Here is a 21,344-nt window from a genome sequence, read left to right on the forward strand (position 1 = left end):
TATTCTTGATTGGTACACCCACTCCCAGTGGGTGCGTCATTACAGAAGACAGGGTCCATCTCTGTACAGTATTTTTTATAACGTAGACATTAGAGAAGAAATGTCTCTTAGAAGAAAATAAGCGCATGTTATTCCTAGCTAATATATGTAAATAAGACATGAGAAAGACTCAAACTCTTTCCATATCCCCAAACATTAAAGAAAAAAAAAAATCTGTTCTAAGGTTAGCATACAAATTCTGTATACGTGGTAGTTGGGTCGATTTTTAGCTACAATCATTACATTGCCTTCCTTTTTTTTTTTTTAATATCATTTAAGGGCAAAGGCCACTGCCCTTGTGAGCAGCCTTGTTAGGAAATGTTCTGTTTAAATGCAGCCAGGAACTCTATTGTTAGATTTGGCCATTACTAACAATTTCACAATCCTCGTATAAAATTTGTGGGTCATCTTTGAGTTGTTTACTTGGCTGTAGCCTTCTGTCAGAGGAATAGGAAGGTTTGTGAAGTAAAATAACTAGAGTTTTCAAAAATTAAGCAGGATTTTCCAGTTTGGAATTTACACTGATACGTATTTTCTGATTTTTTTTTTTTTTTTTTTTGTGGGGGGAGCAGTTGTTGAGTATTTTTTGGAACTATTAAACCCTCACATTTAGGATACTTTCCTTTGTAGTTGCCTTTAAATTTAAAACATCATATGGAACTTGCCATTTATATGATTGAGCGTTAATTATAAGTTAAATCAGCTTTAGGTTAGTAATTAGCAAGCACATACCAAACATGGAAGAAACCAATTTTAACTATCATGCAAACAAAATAAAGACACCCCTGGCCCTAAAGGGGCCTGGAGAATTCCTTCATCCTACTTTAACATTTGCAGAAACTTGGGACAGTGCCACTTTGAAGGGATAAAGTTAGTGAATCAAGAGTGAGAATATTCAAAGGTAAGTCATAAAACTGTACTGGCCGAACAAGGCGAACGCACATTGGAACACTTTAATAATATGCAGAGGGTCGTTTTAATTCAGTGTTTGTGATTGGGGGCTTCTGAGATTCTTTCGGACATTTTTCTTTTTGAAGAAAAGTGAGATCACGACCTGAGCTGAAATCGAGAAGTCAGACGCTTCACGGACAGAGCCACCCAGGTGCCCCTCTTTCGAGAACATTTTTTAGCGATACTAAAATATGACTTGACACATAATGAGCATAGCTTCTTGTTTTGACTTTAAGAATAGACACTTGGAGCTGGGAGGAACAAAATAGGACTGAATGGTCCTTTGACTCAGTTTACTGATGAGGAACCTGAAATCGTAAGGGGTGAGTAGATTGCCAGATTGCCCAGCAACACAGGGCAGAGTGTGACCAGACCTCCAGCGTCTAGTCCAGATAGCTTCTTTGTCCATGTTTTCTCTCTAAATCTAAAAGTTTGGAATATGGATAGGTTCAATGTATTAAAATCTTCTCAGGTATTTTTTAAAAAATCAAGTAACTGAAAACAAAACTTGGGGACTAGAGTGGTTTTACTTCATTCGTCCTGGAAAGAGAGCTTGCTGGTGTGTTTAGTAAGCATTGGCTTTCTCACCATTGGGCTTTCCTTCTGAAAAGCACACAGCTACATGAGCATTCTCTAGGGAGACATTGGATGATATCAAGAGCAAAGTGTCTTCTGCCTGAAAACACTGACTTTTTCAGAATCATCGGGAGGTTTTTGTAAATAACTTAAAGGACTTTGTGAGGAGTGGCCACATGTTAATTATGTGTTGTTAACAATTTTTTTTGATACCATATTAGCACTCTTGAGCCTTCTAGAAACTAATAAAAATACAAGGAATCATATTTTTAAAGATTTTTCACGCTTGGAATTCCATTCACTGGCTCGCTTTGAGGACTATTTCCGTTTCATAAATGCACAGATCTATTGATTAGAAGATGTATGGCATGGGTGACAAAATTGAGGACATGAGTTGTTCCTCTAAAACTTGTAAGCACAGTGAACTTCTCTACTGTTCAGGCGACGTAAATATCACAGGATGTTAGATTTTTAAAATTGGGTTTATTTTATATGATATATAGTTTCTGTTAAAGCAGCCACACTGAAGAGAATTTAAAGATAGATGCTCGGGTAATATCATTTGGTTGTTTTGGGTGTCGCTTTTACACTCAGCATTTTATCTGAGGGCGTTTCTTCCTCATGCTGAAGCTGCAAATTCTTATCTGAGTTGCTTTTTAAAATGTATAAATTGGGGAAAGGACTAAATAGACTAAATACACTTGAGGACCCTGAGCTGGAAGTCAAGAGCCAGAAAAACACGTACTAATTTATTGAGATAATAGAGTTAGTGGTATCACCAAAGTAGTTCACCCTGAAGCCCAGTGGAACTAAGTAAGTGCACAGGTTTGTGCATATATGTATGGAAAATGAAGAATTGTTCTTTCTTTCTTTCTACTTATTGATGTCACTGCTATAGGTGTATTTCTTTCATAAGTTTTAAGCAAGTAGGAGTTTTTCAGTTTACTGTTAACAGTTCCAAACATACTGAGTTGCTCTGAGTGAAAGAATTCAGCACAGGGGTTATGTTGCTGATCAGAGCATGTCTTTGGATGTAGCATGTGGTCTTAAAAGACAGGTTTTTCCTTTTCCCATTTAGCATACCAGCATGATGATTGGATGGTGAGAGCTAGCTAGTGTGGGTTTCTGGTACATGGTATGATTTCTCACTGCATTCAGGCAAAGCGTGATAGCCAGAGTTCTGGCTCTCTGTCCACCGGAATTGCTTAACGAAGCTTGGGGAGGCCCTGACATTTCCATGGAGAACCTTGGAAAGTAAGTCAGTGTGACCTTTTATAAAATGTTTATACACACTCTGGCAAAATAAGATGGTTCAGGTGAGTCATGGTCGGAAGTGCCTGAATTAAAATAGTGTGATGAGGAGGCTTTGAAAGAACAGAGCTCAGTGCATTGCAGCGCTGGTGTCGTTTTCAGTACCACAGACAGCTCAGTGCACCCAGCCTTAGTTTGTCCTTGCCACTAATTACTTGAATACCCCTCCCCAACCAAAAATGAAATCACTGTGTGTATGTATGTGTGTGTCAGAATGCTTCCATAAAATCAGATTTAGTGGGAGCAGTTTTGCAGCTGAGTAGATATTAGACTTTTTTTTTCCAGTAGACATTTGGCTTTACTTTCTATATATCCATTGGTAAAGCCAAGGCAGCAACAACAAAAATAAACCCTGACCCCGAGAATGAATGATAAATAAATAAACAAACTTCAGTAAATGCCTATGTATCACAGTCTTCTTTTTTTTTTTCCAATGTGAATTTATTTATTTTGAGATGGGGCTCTGTGCTGTCAGCACAGAGTCCAGTGTGGGGCTCGATCTCATGACCATGAGATCATGACCTGAGCTAAAATCAAGAGTCGGATGCTTAACCAACTGAGCCACCCAGGAGCCCCCACAGTCTTCTGAAAAAGGAAAAACACTGTAGGGACTGCTTTTATATGATTCGGAAAGGTTACTCTTCTTAAGTCTCAGGTCATATAATAGGAAGAACAGAGGTATGATGTCTTGTGACTTTCCTTTTTGCCTCCTCTCCTTCTCCATGGGATTGGGGGCATGTCTTTGATGGAATAAGTACCCAGTCAAGTTCAAATACCCTTTAAGATCATCAACATCGGAAAATTGGAATGTAGATTCCACTTCATCTTTGCAACTTCGGTATCCTTGAATTTCTTGTGTGGAAGCAATTTTAGATGAAATAGTTGCTTAGTATTTTTGAGAGAGACAAACACAAGATTCTAAATTGGGAAAGAAAGCCCCGTGGACCTCCAAATTTCTGGGTCTCATGGAATTTGGAAGCACCGCAGGTACATACTTGAAAGTTGAAAACATTTTTGTTTGATTCTTGTCTCAGTAACAGTATAATTACATAAGTAGCATTAGAGGAAACACTCATAGTTCTTTTGGTATCTTTTGCAGTGGGATAACTAACTCTTTCTCTTTCAAGTTCACTTTTCAGTGATGGATGACTTAGACCTAAAACTGGAAGAACAGAAATTAAACATTCTTTCTACTTATGCATCTAGGCCACCCAAAGGAGGAAGGAGTGAGTGAGGGCAGGAGCCTTGATCATGTCTGTGGCTGGAGAGGCGTGGCCAAACACCCATTTAAGCAGACTCTGCCTTGCCTTGGGGAGCCTGGGGAGAATGCTCCCTTACCCCCTCCTACAAAGAGAAGGTAGATGCTTCCAGACCATGCAGAAAATATGGCATAGAGTTACCATTCTTACTCATAAAATAATAATACATGTAGTAATAAAACAGTACAGGAGAATTTAAAATAAATGGGATAGTCACATTTCATATACTCTCAGACCTATTCTTGAGGGGTGACCACTTTTAAGTTTCTCATATACTCTTCCAGAATTCTTACAAATGACTCTTTAGATGTGTTGAGGTACAGACAACCCTTGCTTTTATTCCTTAATATCTGTTGGAGGTTTTTCCTCATCAACACATAGAGGCCTGTCTCGTTCTCTTTTAGCACCGGAATATTATCCCATTTTATGGCTGTACCGTGGTTCACTAATAGGCATTTTGAGTTTTCTAGGTTCTTGCTATTATAAGCAATACCACAAATGAATGTTCTTTTGCATACTGACTTTAATCTACTAATTAGAGTATATGCATATGGTAAATATCCAGGAGTCCGATTGGTGAATCAAAGGGAGTTTGTGTTGTAAATTTTTTTTAAGTTTATTTATTTTGAGAGAAACAGGGACAGCATGAGACGGGGGAGGGACAGAAGGAGAGGGCGAATCCTAAGCAGGCTCCACACTGTCAGTGCAGATCCCAACGCGGGGCTTCAACTCACGAAACTGTGAGATCATGACCTGAGTGGAAACTCTGTTCAAGAGTCGGTTGGGTCGCTTAGCTTAGTCCACTGAGCCACCCAGGTGCCCCAAGGGCATTTGTGTTTTAAATGGAAAGGCATTACCCACCAGCCCTTCCAAAAGAGTTTACACATTCACTTCTTCCCCACACATTATTCCTCCACGGCGTCATTAACCCTGGAGATTACAAAAAGGAATTTTAAATATCTTTGGCTGTTTGAAGTTCAAAAAGTTCATTTGCCTGAGAACAGATTTTTTTTTTTTTTTTTTGAGAAAAATTTAAGGGCAAAGCTTATGGCCTCCAAAGCTTATTTGCAACATTGTGTGATATCTGGTGGTACCTTATCTGCTGACAAATAATCACGGGTAAAGATGCTGCCACCAGGGGCGACTGACTATTTGTCACACGTTTTAATGTTTTTACTTAAAACATTTAGAGATGAAGGAAGCTGAAAAAGTAGAAGAAGGAGGGCTTGTGCGTGGGTCCTGAGGTCTCTGCTCTTGTTAACGAGGTAGATGAGGATTGTGGTAGGACTCCAGAAGATAGAGAGGTGGGGAACTCGCCTGAATTGCTTTGTCCTGTGGCGGACAGCTCCGTGGCTGATACCTGCATTGCCAGTAGCTTCTACATCAGTTGTAATGGGACTCTCCGACCCTTTGACTTCGCGTATACGCTGTAGTAACGAAATCACTCAGGACTAATTTTCTCTGCATGCCTCTGTAAAGATCGCTGCATTATTAATGGGCGTGACGCTAAATAAAGCGATCCTGGTGTGTTTACAGAGCAGCGTCACAAATGAATGGAGAGTGCAGCTTTAGGTTTACCGCAAGAGGGTTTCCTTGATCTGGCAGCTTGTTTCTGGGCCACGTGTTTGTAGAGCTTGGAAAGAAGGGCACCGTGGGTTGTTCTCGTCCCCAACCACATCTGGCAGGCTACGCAGAGGGAGCCCGCACTGATTTCACTTCAGGAAGTCACTGCTGGGCAGGATATCAAGTGGTTTTGCGGGGCCACTTTAGGAAAAATTTCTGCTCCAGAAAAAATAATAGTCTGTCTGCTACTTTGGGAGTGTATTTTTAACCTGAAACTCCTTACAAATTCTGTTTGTAAAACCAGAATCTGCATGGAAGGGATTATCTGGCCCAGTATCCCACCCTGCATGGGAAATCCCTTTCTGTCATCATAGATGAAAGTGGTCACCCACCTTTCTGCTTGAACCCTTTTCCTGTGAACCGCAGTTTGTGCCCACAAGGCTGGCTGTTCCAGATGGCTGTTAGTTTTAGGAAGATTTTCTTTACATCAAGGTCAAGTCTGGTTTTATTCCTTTCTTGCTTCACATTGTAAAATTTTTTGAGCCTTGCACATAGGATGGAGAATAAGGACATTCCAAGGACACAGGGTTCGGGAAAGAGGGAAATATTAAGAAACAAAATCCTTGGAAGTCATGATCAGTGCCAGGAAGGGGATAGAAAGGGCCGAGGTAGAACATAATAGGAGGTGTGGGGGGTGGTACACAGCAGACAGGGTAATCAGGGGAGCATTGTCTAAGGATTTGACTTTGAAACTGAGGCATGAAAGAAAAGAAGTCATCAGCAGTTGGCAGAGTGTGTGGGAACAGTTTGTGCTAAGGCCTCGTGACCAGAAGGAGTTTCCTGCACTTAAAAAATGAGAGCAAACCAGTGTGGCCCAAGAGGGTGGAGAATGGTACTGGGTGTGGAGTGACAGGGATGTAGGATTGTGATATTGAAAGGTCTTGAGGCCTTGATAATGATTTGGAGATTCTTTTTTCTTTCCTTTTTTTTTTGCAAAGTGCATTGCCTCGAAGTCATTAAAGAGTTGGGGCACCTGGGTGGCTCAGTCGGTTACGCATCTGACCCTAGACCTCAGCTCAGTTCATGATCTCACGGTTTGTGAGTTTGAACCCCATGTGGGGCTCTGCACTGACAGTGCAGAGCCCGCTTGAGATTCTCTCCCTCTCTCTCTCTGTCCCTTCCCTGCTCATGCACATAAATAAATAAATAAACTTAAAAATATTTGAAGAGGAGGTGGCAGACTAAGCTTTAAGGAAAAAAAAAAACAACAAAAAACAGAACATTTAAAGCACGGGAGAGTCATGACCCAACATGTTTAAACAGACCTTTTGCTGATGTTCTGAGCAGACTGGTCTGGAGATGATCAGGAGGTTCTTGGGAAGCCATGTCATAGTGAGAGATGTTGAGGAGTAGTCTGACTTGAGACCCATGTTGAAGGTGGAGTGGACTTCCTAGCACCGTGCTGGATGTGACAGGTTAGGGCAAGGGATGTCGCAGGGACAGATCCAAGGTTTCTGGTCGGAGCAACTGAGCCTATGGTTCTAGGAGGGGAAGACACACATTAAAAAAAAATTTGTTTTTTTTAATGCTTATTTATTTTTGAGAGAGAGATAGAGTCGAGCAGGGGAGGGGTAGAGAGAGGGAGGCACAGAATCCGAAGCAGGCTCCAGGCTCTGAGCCATCAGCACAGAGCCCTATGCAGAGCTCGAACTCACGAACCACGAGATCGTGACCTGGGCCAAAGTCGGACGCTTAACCGACTGAGCCACCCAGGTGCCCTGGGGAAGACACACATTGAAGGGTAAAGATGCGGAGGCAGGAGTTGTATTAGCAGAGAACATTTGAAATGCTTCTGATTATACAGGGTTCTGAGGAAAAGTCTGTAGTGGAACTTTAAATGGGTGTGGTCAGCGTAGAGACTTTTTTTTTAGAGAAAGAGGGAGAGAAAGAGCGTGAGCTGGGGAAAGGGACAGAGAGACAGGGAGAGAGAGAATTCTACGCTGAGAACGTGGAGTCCAACACGGGGCTCGATCCCAAAACCTGAGGTAATGACCTGAGCCAAAATCCAGAGTCAGATGCTCAACTGACTGAGCCCCCTTGACACCCCAGTGTAGAGACTTTTTAAAGCCACGGGGATTGGTGAAGTCATTGAGCGAGAATAAAGATGAGGAAGTCAAGAATTGATCAGCATCTGACATCTATAGGTTGTGTGAAGGAGGAACAGAAAAAAAGAGGTGAGGTGAAGTGTCCCAGACGAGCAGATGGCAGTCTTGTAAGGAGGGGCGCGGTGCTATGTATCGAATGCTGTGGAGTCTGTTACAGTGGGGTAGAGAAGTACCTTTTGGATGTGGCAAATTTGAAGGTCATTGCTGACCTTGACGCTCAGTTTTAGCGGAGTGGTAGAGACAAAAGACGACAGACTGCAGTTTCCAGTTTAGCAGAATAAATGGATGCCCCCCCCACCTTCGTAGAATCACAGAGCAAACTTCGGTTAGTTCCCCTTAAATGCCCTCCTCATTAAATAGTCCCAGTTTCTTTGAATGTTCCTGATCAGACTTACAATGTCCCTGATCATATTCTTCTGTACTTGCCCTCTGTTGCTGAATTCCCTTTCCAAATAAGAAAGTTAGAAATGTACTCAGCACTTTCAGATGGGATTGTTAACATCCTTTGTCAAAGATGCCACATGGTACCGACTGTTGTTGGTCTAAAATGGTCATTGCTCACACAAACCTTGCCAAGTAACACTTGTAAAATTGTTCTTGAACTGAATGTATGGCTCTATATTTATTGACACTCTTCTGTAGCATCTTGGTTTCAGACCTGTGTTTCAGCCTGTCAGAATCATGTGAATCATAATTCCAGTGTTTACTTATTTAGGTTCAGAAAATGCTGGCTATAGAGTTGCTCTGTTGGTGAGACCCAAATGTGTGCTCAATTCTGTTCCAGAAACATGGTCAATATTAGTGGTTCTCCCCCCACACACGCCCCCGATTTGCACACCTGCCATTGACACATTTAACTCTTCCTCGGGGCTTCTCGCTAGCCAGGAGTTTGAAAAATGTACCCTGGGAACCTGGGCTCAAGGCATGAGTTCATCAGCCACAGCCAGAGCTCGGACATAGGACCTTTTGTGTTGTTAGACATCTGCTCATTCGTGATATTTGGTACAGCCTTAAAAGTAATAGCAACTCTGTGAACCCTGACTATCAGCCAGCCCACATTTCTCTACAAGAATGTCACCAGGGCTAGCAGATCCCTCACTGAATCCACGTATTCCTTGGGAACTGCAGTCTCATGATCTCCAAGTCTAGTGACAGTTAAGTTGACGCACTTACTATTTTAAACTTTGTAATAATGTAGGCTTCATGACCAAATGCCTTTCCTCTTAAAAGTTTCTTTTTCCTTTCCAGATTATAAAATTAATAACTCTTCGTATTAGAAAATTGGCAAAACAGAAGCCATAAGAAACAATATTTGTGTAGTCTCACCACCTAGAGATAATGATTATTTGTGTTATAATGTATTTATGCAAAGTGGATGGATATGGTATTTGCTTTGTATCTGTATAAAGAAACTTGGATTTCTTTTCATGTAACTTTCTATTGATTTCCCCATGCCATTAAACATTCTTAATAGATCCAATTTTTCCCCCATCATATGGCTGTAATCAGTTTAATCCTTTTCCTTATTTTGGATACTGAAAAAATAGAAAGAACCTATATAAGATCATTTTTTTAAAGGTTTTATTTTTAAGGCCTCTCTAAACCCAACGTGGAGCTCGAACTCACAACCCTGAGATCAAGAGTCGACTACGCCAGCTGGGCACCCCTGAAATCATTTTTATAATGGTGAGCATCCCTGATGATTTCTTGGGGAAAAATTGCCAAGAGAGAAGTTCCTGAGGTCAAGGATATCATTTAAGACAATTGACAGTTTTTCAGATTGTCCTCCCCCAAATTTATATCGTTCCTTTCATTTTTGAAGCGCTTACAAACCACTGTGTTAAGTAACCAATGAAGTTGTTTTCTGGAGTGTCTCCGTCACATTTAGCGGTTAGTATCTTCAGTACTGTGCTACTTCGTGAGTCTGGAAATTTGCTTCTCTGTAGTTGGCTGTGTCTTCCTATTTGCCCATGGTCTTGGCTTCTAAATATCAGCTAACCAGGTTTGTAAAAGGGTATCCCTGTGTAACAATTAAAGTTGATATAGAAATAGTGTGCGAGCTGGCATTGGAAGATAACTTTGTCCCCAAATGTTCCCAGTCTTTTTTATTGTAGGAAGCTATAGAAATCCTAATTTCTGAAATTTTTCTCTGCAAACTTTCCTGCTGAGCGGAGCAATCAGACTCTCCTTTGGGTTGTTTACTGTTTTCCTGCAGCATGCCTCGTGGCTTTGTGTATTGCCTCTGGAGCCATTCTGTCTGGGCTCATACCCAGCTCTGCCACTAATTAGCTGTGTGACCTTGGACAAGTTACTTACTCTCTCTGTACTTGAGTTTCCCTGTCTGTAAAAAGAGAAATACAGAGTATGTCTCTCATCGGGTGGTTATGAAGATTACGTGAGTTTATATATACATTATGGCACTTAGTTAATATAAAATATATATATATACATATATATATATACACACACACACACACACACACACACACATATATGTATGTATGTGTGCGTGTGTGTGTGTGTGTGTGTGTGTGTGTGTATATCTATGAAGGAATTGGAAGCCCAGCTTCTCTGGGCTTTGGGAAACAGTGATGAATTTTTCTTTGTTTCTTTCTCTCTCTCTCTCTCTTTTTCTTTCTTTCGCAAGTCTTATAAATGGGAGCAGAAAAAAAAAGGTGGGCATTTGGACAGTGTTCATTAGTTTAACAATCTAGAGAGTGTGTGTGTCTGTTCTTTTTTTTTTTTTTTTTAATAAAAGCTTTGATATCTACTGAGGACAGCCAGTATTTTTTTTTTTTTTTTTTTTTTTTTTTTGAACCGAGATACTTCACATTCTCCCTTTGGGCACGTTGGCTACCTGAGAAGGTAAGTGCTCATTTTCGCTGTTAGGTTTCAGGTCTGTAAACGAGTGTGAAAGTACTGTAATGTTATAGCCAACAGTTTTTACCAAAATAGCCATCCCCACCCCTCCCTGCCCCCAAAACCTGCATACATGTGGCTTCATGCTGGAAGTAAGGCTCTTTGTGAGCTAAGTGTATCCAGGTCATAGCCAATGGCATCTCCTCATCACTAATGAGGACCCTGGTGACTTAAAAGAGTTAAATGAGGTGCTTTGAAAAGTAAGCAAAGGGAATAATTTGGATAATGGAAAATTCTGGTGTTAAATCCCTACTGAAAGGATAGGGGTAGTAAACAGCCAAAGACATACGTGTAAAAGACATAATTGACAGCATTTCTGTGGGCATTCATCGTAGGGCTACAAGATATGTAAATCAAAAGCACTTTTTCTTTCCTGCCCTGGATTTGTCTCTGGCAAGAGTTTTGTTTAGTACGTCACAGTGCTTGGAGAACACTGGTCTGAAGGAATGGAGAATTTTTGTGCGTAAATATGACAAGTAACATCTCTCAAAGTATTCTTGGTACACTGATTGGATTGACTTTTTCTCAGGGAGCTGTGTCTTCTCTTCTGTTTCATGTCAAATAATCATTAGTTGAGTCTGTTTGATGCCAGTCTCTCTTTTTGAATGATGTGTTGTTGATGGGTGAGTTTTTGGACTTTGCTTTTTGAATCTGTAAAACATGTTAGGATTCAGACATCATAAACATTGAACCGAACTATTGTAGACAGGTTTCAACAGTCGGTATCTACAGGACTAATTTGTCCTTTGCTTTCTTGAGTATTTGGAGCATATTGGCCCAATAATGCATTTAGCCATAGTGGTTTTTATTTTTAATTTTTTTATGTTTCTTTATTTGTTTTGAGAGAGACAGAGACAGCGTGAGCAGGGAAGGGACAGACAGAGAGGGAGAGAGAGAATCCCAAGCAGGTTCTGTGCTGCCAGTGCAGAGTTAGATGTGGGTCTAGAACTGATGGAACTGTGGGATCATGACCCTAGCTGAAACCAAGAGTCGGATGCTCAGCCGACTGAGCCTCCCAGGTACCCTATCCATAGTAGTTTTACTCAGTAGGTGTTAAGAAGGAGTTGTTTCCAAGTCATCTGACTACTGAGATTTGGTTATGTAGCTTTTATTGTATTGTCACTGAGGTAGTCTTCTTTCTTTCTGGAAGCTTCCAAGGAAATTCTATGTAATAGTTGTATATTAGTTTTAACACAAACATACTGAATTTTGGGGAGGAAGTGAAAGACACTTACCATGGTTTTGACCTTGGATCATGATTTTCTGAGAATAGAGTCTACTGTCATGAGTGTTTAAAAAAACACATGGGTACTAATTCTTACAGTGCTGAACTTTTTGCTAGGTGGCTAAAGGAAATTGTGTCTTAGTATTGGATTTATTCTTAAGATTATGTGTTATTTAAAATATTGAAAAATAATAATTAGGCTGAATGTTTATTGAGGCTGCATGCATATAATGTGACATAGAAGTGATGGCCATGGGGTTTATAATAGTCACCTCATGCTTTTCAAAGGCACATCTTGTACTTCTAGGCATATACCCAAGCAAAGCTTTTGACTGAAAACTTTGTGTGGATTTAGCTATGAAATTTTAAGGCTGTAAGTTTTGGCTTTTAGAAACTCGCCATTGGTCAATTTTCATATTGGTAAATCTTCCCATACTCGGGAAAAAAGTTGTTACATCAAAGAGCATGGATTGCTGTCTGTCTTGAAGTGAGAATGGCTTAAGATGTATTTATGTAATTAAGTACGCTGTTAGTTGAAAGCTTTAGCTCACTGCTTAAACCTGTGGCTGATGTTGCAAACTTTGATGCTGTTGAAAAATACTTTGAATAGAATCTCTACTGCTTTCTCATTAGAATTTCAGTCCAGAACCTCACTATTTGTTCACATTTACCAATATCAAAAAGGCTACTTCATGAAAGTGCCCTTGGCCAGACTTCCAAAAATTAAGCAGTAGTGATACAAAGCGAAATCTCTAATATGCTTTTTTGGGGGGTTGGGGGGAAGCCATAGCATTTGCATTTAGGGATGAAAACTATTTTTAAAAAATTTTCTTGGGGCATGTAGGTGGCTCAGTCAGTTGAGCATCCAACTGTTGGTTTCAGCCCACTTCATCATCTCAGGGTTCGTGGGTTCAAGCCCCACATCTGGCTTTGGGCTGGCAATGCAGAGCCTGCTTGGGATTCTCTCTCTCCCTCTCCCTCTCCCTCTGTCCCTCCCTAGCTTGTGCTATCTCTGTCTCTCTCAAAATAAATAAATAAAACTTAAAAAATTTTTCTTGATTTGGAACTCACTGATTGGCTCTAGTAGATTTCTTCTATCACTTCAGAAAGATTCTACCTTCTGTATTTTTTGTTTCCTTCAGCATATCTATTTTACACAATCTCTTTCATCTCCTGTGACAACCACACCTATTTTTTCAGTTGTTGCGCTCTGGCCGTGTTCTGCTTCACATCTCGGATGTGTCCCCTGGGTGTCCCTTGCGTTGGGGGGTGAGGATCCAGCCCGCTCGCTGTCATGTTCATGGGCTTGCTTAGTCTGGTACCTTGTACACACAGATTGCTTCCCTGGCAGCTATTTTAAACTGATGTATCCAAGTCTTTTTCATGGCAGCATTATGTACCTGGCCACAGGGGGAAAGCAGATGTGCGTGTAGGACTTAGTCCCTCAAGCCTGTGTCAGAACATCCCAGGTGGGGACCGCACAGCACTGTCAGTGGCAAACATGTATCCTGCTGCAAAAAGGTCTTCTCGGCACCATCGGACAGGAGCACACATGGCCACAGGGAGATGCTCCCTGTGATGGAGGGTGGGTTGAAGGCTCATTTTCAAGACCTGAATTAGGACGCATTGCCACATGGGAACACATTCCACAATTGCAAAGGAAGAGAGTCATCGGGGAGGCTGGTGGGGTGGAGGTGCTGAGCTCAGGCACCCCTGTGATGCTTGCTCTCGCTGCATTCCCAGGCTGCATGTGAACTTTGGTTCGTTTGCTCTCAGATCCTTTCTCCTTTCTTGGTGTAGTGATGACGTGTACATTGTCAGTGGGGTCAGAGCAGTTCATGCTCTTTTTACCCGTTTTTATTCTTCTTAACCACACTGGAGGGCATTCCACAGAAGGGCTACAGTCTCTTCCTCCTTCCCAAGAAGAAGAGCAGGGTGTTAAAATCATCTCATTGACTTTGTTTCAGTTTTTCCTGTTGGATCTTTTCTGCTGAGAAGCAGCCTTCCCTCCCCAGCAGTCTCCGAGGCCCCAGCTGGATGTGTTTACATTATCCATTCCTCTCAGCTCCCCTAGCCTTGTTACCGTGTGGGAATATTCTGGGGGAACACACGCTGCGTTTTGAGATTTCCAGGCACGGCAGGATTCCCTAACCAACTCTGATCCTAAGGGACAGAGTTGCGGATACAGGCTGATCTCTGATACCCTTGGGGGCTTGACTGCTGTGGGAGGCATGACATAGAGACATCCTTAATATATAGGCTTACAAACATGAACATTTTCTGGTCATAGTGGGATAGGACCTTCTCTGGCAGTTGTATTTGCGTTGCCTGTGAAAACGTTGTGAAAAGTAGAAGAGCTGTTGCCTGAAGGGGAAGATGCTATTTGGTGGGGCCTATCGCTGTCCAGCGGGGTGCGGTTGATGACGCAAAGATGCGCCCCCCAGAGGATAGCAGAGGAAGAGCTGTGGGCGGACGCCTGTCTAAACAGCCACAGGTGCTGCTGGGAAGCAGCCCACTGAGCCTTTAAGAACCTGCCTCTGCATCCAAACAGATTGGAATCAGAACTTGGCCTCACCCTGCATGGCCATGAAAAGAAAAAGGGACACCTCTCAGCCTTAGTTTCTGTGTCTCTAAAATGGACATATAATTACATCCCTCTCATTAGGTTGTTTTGAGAATTTAGTAAGACAGTGTTTATGAAGAACCTAAGCGTGACACCAACACATTGTAAATGGCCATTTGGTGAACGTTCCTGAGCGATGGCTCAGTCAGTCGAGCGTCTGACTCTAGATTTCAGCTCAGGGCATGAACCCAGAGTTGTGGGATTGAGCCCTGTTTCAGGCTCCAGCATGGAGCCTACTTGGGATTCTCTCTCTCTCTCTCTCTCTCTCTCTCTCTCTCTCTCTCCCTCCCTCTCTCCCTCTCTCCCTCTCTCTCTCTCCCTCCCTCCCCCCCCCCGCCCCTCTGCCCCTCTCCCCTGCTTTTGCAATCTTTCTCAAATAAAAGAATGAAAGAAAGAAGGAAAATACAAAGCCATAGCAGGGGAACAGGACCTAGAGTCTAGGTGGATCTCACAGTGGAGATGGAGAAAGGCAATAATATATTTCAAGGCAGCCGAACCTAGTTCTGGTAAGGGAGAATGTGGGCAGAGAAGGCAAATACTTGATTCATTAGGACAAGGGCTTGACAAACAATAGCCCATGGGCCAAAGATGGCCTGCTGGGCAATTCCAGCCTGGCTGCTTTTATCAACAAAGTTTTATTGGAACACAGCCATGCCCATTTGTTTACAAATTGGATACGGCGTTTTTTGGGAAACCAGCGGAGTTGAGTAGTTGCACCAGAGACCATATGACCTGCAAAGTCAAAAAATGGTTACTCTGGTCTTTTACAGAAAGTTTGCCAACCCTTGAGTTGGAGAACGGGATGGTCCACAAAGCAGGAGGCTGTATGCGCCGAAGCGTTTCTTCTGCCTTTACATCACAAGCTTTTTTAGCTTTTAGCAAAGCTTTTAGCAAAGTTTGCTGATTTTAGGCTTATTATTCAGGTAGACCTGCTCGCCACCGGGGAAGGTCTTCTGCTGTGACTCAAGACATCAGGCTCCCTGTAGGATTGTGCACTAGTGGGATCGAGGTGAAATGGTGTGTTGGAATTAGAATTCCGTCCTCCATGTGAGGACAGTGTCTGCAGTAGGAACGAATGACGTCTGCTGGGAGTCTGAGCAGGGCCCTCAGGGTCTTTCCTGGACAAGGCCAGTAAGGAGGGGATGCTCCCGTCTGCACCCTGGTGCCCCATAACAGAGTCTCCGGACAGCTGGGCTGGGGGTGGTTTCAGGCTCCTGACTCCTCGGGTGTGGCTGGCCTCCAGCAAGGAAGGGAAGCTCATTGGTTTGCTCTTTTGAAGCAAGTGTTTTGTGGCTGACTGTTCTCCAACTCCCTATTTTACCATAAAAAATCACCCAGCAAGTTGGGATGCAGTACAGAGTGTTGGTTTTTCTCTTTAGGTCTGTCTTTCTGGGAATTTTCTTGAGGCCTGGAGTGTGGAATCGATTGATTTGCTTATTTCCCTTCCCCCATGCTTAAAGTTCTATTTCCTGTAGATAATCTCCCCCCTCAGCTGCATGCTGGACCCCTCCCCTGGGAATCCTACAGGCCTTTCCCATTCCCGCAGGCCTCCTCCTCCTTGTCTCCCTCCCTGTGCTTTCCCAGCAAAGGACTCCCCTGGCCTCCCAGGGCTCCAGGGACGGGCCTGGCTCTTTACTCCCCACAGCCCCCACACCTCCTCGCTATCCATTGGAATCCCAGGATCCTAAAGATGTTTCCTGCTTAGTGCCTTTTGTATTACCACCTCTGCTGTCTGATAACTTTCTTAAATGCCTTAGTTCTGTGTTTCCTGAAATTCAACTTTTCCCCAGTTCTCCTACAATCTGTACTATATCTACATTTAATTACTATTTTATATTTTATTATTTATATTATATACTATGTTTTATATTATGTTGTGGTACTATAACATGCATTGTGTTAACATATAATATATAATTACATATATGTATGTAACATGTATTTGCTTATAAAATATATATTTATATATTACTCTGCAATGATATAATATATTGTATATATAATAGCACAATATAGTACAATATACAATGTATATAGTACAATGTATATTATTAACCTTCTAAGTAAAATATAATACAATAATTATAAATTATGCATTATAATATACAATATATTTGAAAATTTATATAAATATGATTTCTGTAAAATATATTAAAATAATAAATAGTATTAAGTTAGATCATACATTATATCATGTTACATTATTCCTGTTTTAATGTTTATAGTATTTTATTCATCTACTATATTCAGTTTTTTTCTTTAAATCAATTCCCTTCTTGGGGCACCTGGGTGGCTCAGTCCGTGGAGTGTCCGACTTTGGCTCAGGTCATGATCTCACAGTGCATGAGTTTGAGCCCCACCTTGGGCTCTATGCTGTCATTGTAGAGCCTGCTTCAGATCTTCTGTTCCACTTTCTTTCTGCCCTGCCCCTGCTCATTCTCTCTCTCTGTCTCTTTCAAAAATAAACAAACATTAAAAAAGTTTAAATCAGTTCCTTTCTTTTACCTTCATCTTAAGTAATAATATCCATGAAATTACAGATTGTAGTATAATATTGCTTATGTGCTCTAATATACAATACATTAAAACTGTAGACTGACAATATAAGCCTAGAATCATCTCAGAGGAACACATAATGCCCCTTTTGGGAATTTCTACCTTGGTTTTCATCCTTATTATTATTATTTTTTAAATGTTTATTTTTGAGAGAGAGACAGAGAGAATGGGAGAGGGGCAGAGAAAGAGGGAGAGAAAATCCCAAGCAGGTGCTGTCAGCACAGAGCCTGGTGGAGGGCTGGATCTGAGGAACTCATGACCTAAGTGAGCCACCCAGGTGCCCCCCAAATGGAAGGTTTTTTAAAGGTAGAGAGAAGGTGGAAGGAAGGAGGAAGGAAGGACGAAGGAAAGAAGGAAGGAAAGAAGGAAGGAAGAAGGAAGGAACTAATTAGCCAGGAATGCATTGCTTTAGGCAAGGTCTCCCTCCTAAGGGGATTGGAAGGGGTCTATCAAGGGATTATCTCTTAATGTTAACCAGGAAATTCCAGTTTGGCTGGCTGAAGCATGGTGGGGGTGGTGTTGAAACTGCAGTTAGGTTAGGTAGGAAGTCTTGGTTTGCTGACATGGGCCTTAACACAGGTGATACCATTTAAAAAAAAATGTTTTTAATGTTTATTTTTGAGGGAGAGAGAGACCGAGCGCAAGCGGGGGAGGGGCAAAGAGAGAGGGAGACACAGAATCCGAAGCAGGCTCCAGGCTCTGAGGTGTCAGCACAGATCCCAATATGGGGCTCGAACTCATGAACCATGAGATCCTGACCTGAGCCGAAGTCGGTCGCTTAACCGACTGAGCCACCCAGGTGCCCCTAAGTGATACCATTTTGGGCCCAAGTTTTCTTTGTAACTGTTCATACACCTTACTGTGTTCTCCATGACAGTAAACTGGAATAGTCACCTAACCAGTCCCTGTGTCTTCATCTTCGAAGTGGGGACAGCCATAGCTACTTCTGCTTCTGAGTCCCCTCAAGGATAATTGACCATGTGTGCAAAATAAACCGTCTTGAAGGACGGTAGAACCATTGAATCCTAACAGTAGTTTAATAAACACACCTTATCTTAGCATAAGCTGTTTCTACTCAGTTGTATTTTTCTGTCAACATTTCTATACCACTAAAATAATTTAGCTTTCACTGTTTGTAATTCAGCTTGACTGTGACTTAAAAACTAGATGTTAAAGTGAGTAAAAGTATAGTTAGATCTGTTGAGCCAGTCAGGGACCTTGGGGACAAGCCCCTGTGTGCCTGGGGACAACTCCCTGCTGGCTGGTGTCACTTTCCTTGCAGAGGGGAGGGCAGACCCAAGGAAGAGTCTGTAAACTTAGACCCATTCAAACTGGTCTAGGAGGATCTGACCTTCCACTGGCTTTCCCCCCCCTCATTTTCATGCTAAAAAACATGTCCAGAGGTGAGACTTAACATGGTCCTGAAACCTAGGAGGGAGGAAGGCCCTTGGGCTGCCCACTTTCCTGCAATTCCCCACGCCCATACACTTAGCCATCATTCAGTTTCCACCTCAGCCCCTTTGGAATGTTCCCTGGCCGTCATTGGGGAGCCAGTCTAACACCTTGATCTGGACTGTGTCTCCCTTCAGCTGCACCCGTTGCCTTAATCACGCTTTGCCTGTGTCTTCAAATTTTGGGTGCCGCCTCATTTCTACAGTTGTTGGGTCCAAGGAGCCAGTGCAGTTACAGCACCCTTGGTTGAAGATGTAGCTGTGCATTTGTTTCTATTCTTCATACCTCTATCAAAAGAGGCACATTTTGTAGATATGGCTGAAAGAATGTGAAAATGAATCTATCGATTTACGGCAGTGCTCTGCTTAGGAAGCCCTGAGCATTTTAGGAGCGGGTTGGGAGTCAGGAGGCTCTAATAGGTGATAGGGTAGTTTCCAATACTTGTGTTTGACAGCAGAGCCCCTCTCTTCGAGTCTCTCTGCTCTCACTACGATGGTCCTTCCTGATCCTCACAAAATACCCTGGGACTTTTTCAGGTCATCTCAAACACCCTCTTCTCTGGGAAGCCTCCTCTGATTATTTCAGACACTCTAGTCTCTTCCTTTCCTGAGTCACGTTTGCATTTACGGTCATTTTGTCTGTATAATTGAGTGTCGAAGCCTCCTTGAGTTGTTTTCTCTGCCTCTGCCCGGCCTCTCAAGGGTATTTCCGTATTGTTTTGCCCCCAGGCTGCATCACAGGCTGTGCTGTTGTATGCATGCTACGTTCTATTGTTCTTCTGGAATGGAACCAAGGTATGAGCCAGGCAGGACCTAGTCCTGTCCATGTTTTCTTCCTGACGGTGCCAGGACGGTGCTGGGCAAAGGGAGGAAGTAGGGATAATGCCAACACAAAATGAACACACCTTTTCAGAGCCCAAGTTAAGACAGGTGCTCTGGATACACAACCTTCATAAAGAAAGAGAGCGTTGGGGCAAAGGAACATTTGGTGTAGGCTTGTATACGTGTTTTTGCATAAAAAGTTACACATCGTTAGACAAAGGACATTTCAGAAAGTTGCAGACCTCCTAAGTCCCTAGTGTATGCAGGGCTGTGTATGACTTTAATCTTAAGGAAACAAGGGCAGTTTCTTCCTTTTTCTTATCTTTTGTGTTCAGATCGCTCCTTTTTGGTTATTATTTTAATGAAGCAGATATACAGTGAGCGCGTGCTCGGGACAGAAACAGAGCCCGTGCTTTGAGGTATTGCTGAGTCATTTTTGACCTTGGTAAATGTTTAAGTACAGCTTTCCCTGGGAGCCCAGGAGCAGGGCCCACAGATGTGAAAAGCTGAAAATCTCTTTTATCGATAGCGATCTGTTGATTGCACAGATGCTTCTTTAACCTGGGATAATACGAGAATGTTCATGGGTCTGGAGCATTGTCCTTGCAAGAGAATACAGACTATCGTCCTGTTACTAGGTGAGCCCTGAAGTTGATGTTCTCTTGTGTATATAACTTTTCCCATGTTTTAGTCATGATTTGGAACGAGGCTTTGGAAATGGTTTGGACAGTGGAATGGCATGGAAGGCCATGGAATATGTTTTCCTTTATTAAAAACCTGCTCTAGGGGCGCCTGGGTGGCTCAGTTGGTTGAGCATCGGACTTCAGCTCAGATCATGATCTCACGGTTCCTGAGCTCAAGCCCCGAACTAGGCTCTGTGTTGACAGCTCGGAGCCTGCTTCAGATTCTGTGTCTCCCTTTCTCCCAGCTCATTCTCTCTGTCTCTGTCTCTGTCTCTCTCTCAAAAATAAATAAACGCTAAAAAAAATTAAAAAAAAAAAAAAAAAAAACCCTGCAGTAAAGTCCTTGTTTCCCATGGCTTTTATAAATGGGTTTTCCCAGCTTTTCAGTCACTAGGTGACTGTCTCTGGCATCCATAGTATTTCCAAGTTGGCTGTCCCCTCTGGTCCTTTCTGTGAGAGACAGCCATTTGGGAGGGTTAGTAAATGAGGTCGATTGTGGCGCATATTTGCCAGCCTGAACTCCAGTTCTAATTGTCCGACGCATAGATGTCCACATAAGATTATCGCCACCTGTGGGGAAACTAATAGATCTAAGGTCTCGCATTCATTCTTGAGTTGGTGTTTACATTCGGTGGGTTCATATGATCACACTGGCAGGACCCACATAACTGCTTTCAGGCACGTGACATGGATGCTTCTTTTTCTGCATGTGAGAGACAGAAAGCCAATAGCGAGAAGGCTCCTGGGAGACCATTCCTCTCCCTCTCTCTCAGGAGTCCGGAGTTCTCTTGCCTAACAAGCTGTTCGCTTTTTCAGCTTTCTGCCATAAAACAAGTGGATGGATGGCACTTGCTGTCAGGACAATGGTCACACGTGCATCTCTGGAAATCACCTGCTCCTGTTCAGACCTTCTGCCTGGGCTGTTTGTGTTTAGGGTCACGCCCTTGGCTTATGAGTTGTTTGAGTGACTTTTCTGTGCACGCGTGAGCCTTCTTAGGTATCGTAGCTGAGGTTCACAGGAATGAATCAGTGTCTCAGCGGAGTGTTTTCCAGTTTTCCCTGGTGTGAAACTACAGTAGCCAATCTGTGACAGCCAGTGGAAGACTGGTGTCTTTGGGTTTTGCACAATTATTGGAAGGGCCTGGGTAGATTTTCTCAGTAGAGTGTCCTGTTCTTGAATTAGAGCCTCTGGGCTACAGTG

The 21,344-nt window shown here is 42.6% G+C and overlaps 1 protein-coding gene across 3 annotated transcripts in view; it reads left to right on the top strand.

Annotated features, from left to right (window-relative positions):
* KCNN2 (potassium calcium-activated channel subfamily N member 2) overlaps window positions 1–21,344 on the top strand; it is a 463,206-nt gene that overhangs the window by 310,452 nt on the left and 131,410 nt on the right. The window lies entirely within an intron of this gene.

The sequence above is a fragment of the Acinonyx jubatus genome, chromosome A1, assembly GCF_027475565.1.
Source record: "Acinonyx jubatus isolate Ajub_Pintada_27869175 chromosome A1, VMU_Ajub_asm_v1.0, whole genome shotgun sequence".
Lineage (NCBI taxonomy): Eukaryota > Metazoa > Chordata > Mammalia > Carnivora > Felidae > Acinonyx > Acinonyx jubatus.